We start from the raw sequence: 6150 nt of genomic DNA, 5'->3' as shown, positions 1-6150 counted from the left end.
TTTTTCGAATCCGCCCACGTAGTCGGGGCATTACGCTCTCCCGGCGTCGCAAACCGTTGTACTCGCACTTTTTATTGTATCGCTTCATTATATTTCATTATCCTCCTCCCTTTCTCCTCTCTTTCTTTTCGCAACCTCCCTCCCTCCCACCTTCTCCTCTCTTATCGACCTCTCTCTGGCCGATTTTGAATTTATTGCGCCTAAGCGCCGACTCGACGCAATGTATTATTCGTTCGTTCATTATGCTCCGATTTCATTACGCGGCATGCGCGCCGCCCGTATGTACGCGTGCGTGTGCGTGCGTGCGTGCGTGCGTAACACACGTCACGAACCGCGTCGGTCGATTTTTAATTTGAAATTTATTATATTCTAGGAGAGAGAGAGGATCCATAGAGAGTCCCCGGGGCGTCCGGCCATTATTCGGTCATTTTCATTGTGTCGCCGCTTATATTACTACGCGGCCATTATTCCCCGCCGCACCACCGGCGTTTTCAACTCGAGATATTTTACGCGACCCGTTATATACCCGCGACACCTGGCGATTCCGACTTTTTTCACGCGGCCCACGACCATATTTAAAATCCTTAATGTGATATAGCGCGACCCTAGCCGCAATTAGTCACCGGATCCATTGTATTTCAATTTGTACAAAAGCATTCGGTCGCGCTACTGTCTTTTATATTTCGCCACCTTGCTCCTTCTCCGACAGAAGCCAATTTCTTTCAACCCCCCGGAGGATCGATCGGAGTAATTGTAACATTGGGTAGCAGACGCAAACATTCTGGTCTTTTACGATATCATATCTATATCGGTGCACACGTTCATCATTCTAAAACAATATTTTATACTCTTGTTTTATATATATTGAATGGCTACGGATAATATTTCTCTATTTTTCAAACGGTGCAGATACACTTTTCTATTTCCCGCAGCTTTGTGAACGAGCAGGATATCAGTCGCGTGGCTCTTTTTGGTTTAATGACGGATCGGGGGAAAGGTACGCAGACCCATTAGTAAATATGAATTTTTCTAACGCGTTCGCGCGTTACAAACGAGTTGAAACAGGCCACGCGCGCACTTAAGGAGAAACTTACTCGGTCCGTGCATACGTTCAACTTGAAACCGGAATCGCTTGAATTTCCACCGATACGGATCGGTGAGTCAGATCTCTCGCGCGCGCGATCTCTCGGCGGCATATGCCGAACGATTATATCGTACTTGGCGTGATCGGCCGCGATGTGACACCGGCTGGATTCACGCTTGGGGACCGGTTCGCGCTTTACGAGCCGGTTATAACGTCCGCCACGTAGCGATGGGCGTTCGAATACTTTTTTCCAATGTTTTCAAACAATTCGATTGTATAAAGTTCTAGCTTGCCTCGAATGTCAGTCGGAAATTCTCGAAAGTCCTCAGAAACCTCGAAGTCCCAAGACGATCGAAATTTGCAAATATAAAAATAAATTCTTCTCCGAAGAGAGTTCAGAATGTTTATAATTTACAAAAGTGAAATCGATATCTACCAATTAAGATAATGACATAAAGAGTTATAAAGAAACATATACATTCAAAATATTCAGGATTTTTAATATATTTGAGATAATTTCCTAATATTCCTGTCTTGTGCATTTAAAGTAATTCAAATTTTTTGTCTTGATTTTTGTTTTGATGAATATAATCGAAATAATTCGTTGTATCCATCTTAAACCCATCACTAGCCATGCTTCTTTGAGAAACGATCCAATTGATGCGTGCCCACACACCACCGAGATATATATTATCCAGATCACTTAGAAATATTATTAGAATGCGGAAATTGGAAGATCGAATCAAAGAAATGAGAGCAAGTACGAAATGGCAGTTGACGTTGCATACATGATCAATTCAAATGTGAATCCAAACGAATTTGCATTAGATAGCGGGATCGCTCTGATCAGTATTCACGTAATTATTTAAATTTGTGCAATCGGTTCGTATTTACTCTTATCGCAATCTTCATTGTACATTCCCGGCCAATTATTCATTTTAATTAATTTTATTCACTTAGAACGATCAAACATTTTAGTTTCCGAAGATATGTTCGGTTTTTTTTGCCTCTGATTGTCCTTTCGTCGAGAAATCTGTGAATTTGTTTTAATTCGCAGTCACAAGATATGCTAAAGGCTGTTTTTAAACAAAGTACAATTTAGGTTTTAATTTATAGCAAAATTAATTTTTTACAAAAAGAAGTAGACTTATGTCACTTTTATATTCTCGTTCTTGATAAAAATTTCCATATTACATGATACGTAAATATTATGCGCTTAACATGTTTTATTTTATTTATTAACTTTCTAAGAATCAAATTAAAAATATCATAGCTGATAAATAGTTAAATAGTATTGAAGTGCACAAGTTTTTAAAGAGTTTTCAATAAATGTTGTAATAAATGTTTTTTTAATGCTGAGAAAGGCGATTAATTTATCAGTGTTTAATTTATCAGAAATTTCTTCTGATAAAATTCATAGCTTTTTGTACACTAAATCACATATGTTATCATTGTAATAGCAAAGAGACGTTTAAAGCAGGATGGTTGTCTTTAAGATTAAAATCAATTTGCTTTTAAATTTAAAGAATCAAATTTCGTAGATTGTAATTAATACAGTATTTTCTCCAAATACATTATAAACGTAATTTTTTATTACGTTTATTGTATATAACGCAATTTCAAATATTTGTTCCTTTTCAAAATTTACATATTATAAATTCATGAAGCCTTTTGTTAGCCTATGTCATTTTTATTTGAAAACATTTTAACTTAATTGAATTTAAATAATTTCTTTTTTAAATGACAGCTAACAGTTGCCTTTTCAGTATTGTTTAATATATTAACATGCCAATAATGTAAGAAGCAAACGTTGATTACAATGCCTATAGAAAACCCATCAAAACTTTTGCACTCATCCAATAAGTATTAGTCGACGGGAAAAACAAGTGATCCCGATGTAAAAATTGCTACTATTAATTATAAAACAAATGTATTAATTTTCTCAGTAATTAATAAAAAATCATATCTTTAATATCATAAAAATGTAACTATTAATATACGTACATACATATATGTTTGATATATAGAAGTATAATTATTAGTTTTTAATCATTTTTTAATCTATTCATCTCTCTCTGCCTGCTATATAATGTGTGTGTGTGTGTGTGTGTGTGTGTGTGTGTGTGAGAGATAATGTATTTGTGGGTAAAAATATCTTAAGTATGATTTGTATTTCCTTCGTAAATCAATGAAACGCATTGGTATCATAGTACCGGTCATCGATGACTACAATGTGACATACAACGTGTTAACACTTCAAAGCCCCAAAGCGAACATTAATAATGCCTACACAATGCTCGATGAAATGACATCTCGTACCGTAAATCATTTAGCGATATGACATGTAGCACAAAAAAGTTTAAGCTCACTGAATAATTGACAGCGAGATGTTTTGACGGCGTGTAACTTCAATTTAAAAAATATCGAAGAATCCGATCGTGCTGGATTCGTTTTTAAATATAGCCGGGTATCCTCGTTTATTTTCTAAGCTTATTTCCTACCTCGAGATTGTCACCCTATTTCTGCCACATTGTTATACAATATATTGTGTATAAATCAATTGGGCCGCGGCAACCTCGAGAAGCGAGAACCAGAGGAGCAAATAGGTGTTACACATCAATGGCTTCGCGCGTACATATATAGGCAGCCATTAAGAGACAAGGATCGCTTCGCGCTTTACAACAATGTCGGGCTATTAATGGACTTCAATAGGCGCAATCTGTACGTCCGCCGCGTGCGTAAATCGTGTCGTATCGTTTTTCGCCTACTTTTCATCGTTATCTTATTTGTGCCGTCTGTTTTTAAATTTCATTTAATTTTTCGAATTCGTGATTTCTACTAAACGGAAAGAATTATCTCTTATTTATATAAATTATTTTTAGCCCCAAGTAAATTTTCTAGTTGCATTATCAATTTCTGAAATTGAATGAGATGGATTTTGACGTTGTAACATTATTATGAACGACCTATTATATTCTGGGTTCCATCGATGCGTGACTTGTGATAGTAAAGGATGCACCGAGAATTCAAGAAAAAGGAATACAGAGCGTCAGGTCCTGATAAGATGTCCTGAAACATTTGTCGTACAAGCACAATACCACATTCTCCAGCGATAACTGTTACAGCCGCGTTAGACCTAAACGACGTTTCTTCGACATTGCCCCGGAAGCCTCCGGTATACGAGTGCATTATATGTGTACTCCACGCTTCAGAGATTGCAGCTCTGCAAAACGACCCGACTATATTTCGCGCCGCGAGACAGCGCTCGTTTTATTTCCGGGAAATGAATAGCCGGCGTACATTTTCATTGTCGGCAACGGTTTTCGACAAATTACTTTTAATTGCGGCCTGCCGGAATTCGTTAGCACGCTTCTATGGCACACACACGAAGGGAGAAAGGAAGAGGGGGAGAGAAAGATGGAGCAAGAGAGAGAGAGAGAGAGAGAGAGAGAGAAGAAAGGTGTACATACGTATCATTGATGGCAGGTATACATGGCGCGCGCGGCAATGAGAAACAGAGAGATCAGTTCACGCTTTATAACAACGGCAGCCGAGCCATTCACGGGACTCAATAGATACAATCTACACAATCGAGAAGCGAACACCGCCGCGGCCGGTTCACGCGGTCGCCATTATTCAATCCTGCGCCGGCTGTCCTTCCGCACACAGCGTAAGTCTAATCTAATAACACACCATAGGGTAGTGCATTTGCTGGGGCAAATGGGAAAACAAGAATCACCTTTGATAAATTTATTTATGATGCTGGTATAAAGCGAACATGAAAAATTTTCAGGTGCTCCTCGGACATCCTTTCAACGTATGGAAAAATAATTGCCAGATTCTGTTCCTTCGCGTACATATATATTTGGATCTGGATTAAACAACATCGGACTGCCATTCGTGAGGTAAATAAGCAACGAATGTTTTCTTTAATAAATTCATGTACTTGTTTTATTCACATTACAGATACTTTATTTCCTTTTTCATGTCGAGATTAGTCAAAATCGATCTTCAATTTATTGAGCATACGAGAGCATAAATTTTCTTCGAAAATTTATAATCCTGATATAGGACAAATATGAAAAATTTCCAACACTTTTTAGGCCACCGTTTTCGGTAACCGTAATTTTAGGTAACTCTAGGTTGTAGAAAAATAACTGACTGTTTTTCTTTCTCCATGTTCATATAATTTTATAATTACTTTTCATCCACTGAGATCAAATCTAACATTTCTTTGCTTAGAAAAAAATAAAGTTAATTAATCTTAAATTTTTACCATCCAACGAAAAAAAAATGATAGAAATACTAGTACTTTTAAATTTATTGTAACAAATATTGCGTATATTATTATTTGTAGAAGTAATAAATAACATAACGGTCTTTTATAAATATTTAATAAAGATTAGATGTAAAACAGATGAAAAATATAATACCGAAACATTTAATGGATATATTATAATTTATATATATAATATTGAAATAATAAAATGCTATAAATATAATTATAGTATACAAATATTATAACAAAAAGTTGATATAAATACAAAAAATCGAATGTGTATACATGCTAAAGATTGTGTTTTCAGACACATTTTTAGAAAAATCATTACACAAGTATAAGAACCCGTGTTATCTTGTATAAAATGCACATTGAATAATTTGGACAGAGTAGTTCGCATGCAAACAATTTATAGTGCTCGGTGTGCGCTCGTATTTATATTTCTCTTTTTGATTTATTTCTCTCTTTTTTCACGGTTGAAAAAAGCACGCACAGATCGCTCGTCAACGACGATACCATTTGGGGTCGAGGTGCGGGATCATACTTATCGATTAGCTACATGGGCGTTTATACGTTTGCCATGTATATAGATTATGCGTACAATTTAATGCGGTTATCCATTATCGGGATAACGATGCGCCGTTTAACAATATACGCGTCGTGTTTCACGTATACGAATGTATAGAACTGTATAATGGGGCACGGTGTGTTTCTCTGCGATTCTGTTTATGACGCGAGATCGTATCCGTCGGATTTGCGGGGAGCCCGGTCGGTCCCGATTATGTAA

General features: G+C 36.6%; 1 long non-coding RNA gene across 1 annotated transcript; it reads left to right on the top strand.

Moving 5' to 3' along the window:
* Positions 1-2719: 2719 nt before the first annotated feature.
* Positions 2720-5378, top strand: LOC114253997. The gene is made up of 2 exons (XR_003625425.2): positions 2720-4754; positions 4878-5378. It is a non-coding gene; the product is annotated as an uncharacterized LOC114253997 (long non-coding RNA).
* The last annotated feature ends 772 nt before the right edge of the window (positions 5379-6150 follow it).

Source organism: Monomorium pharaonis, chromosome 4 (assembly GCF_013373865.1).
Source record: "Monomorium pharaonis isolate MP-MQ-018 chromosome 4, ASM1337386v2, whole genome shotgun sequence".
NCBI lineage: Eukaryota > Metazoa > Arthropoda > Insecta > Hymenoptera > Formicidae > Monomorium > Monomorium pharaonis.
Note: the sequence above shows the minus strand (reverse complement) of the source record. Positions and strands in the feature narration are given on the sequence as shown.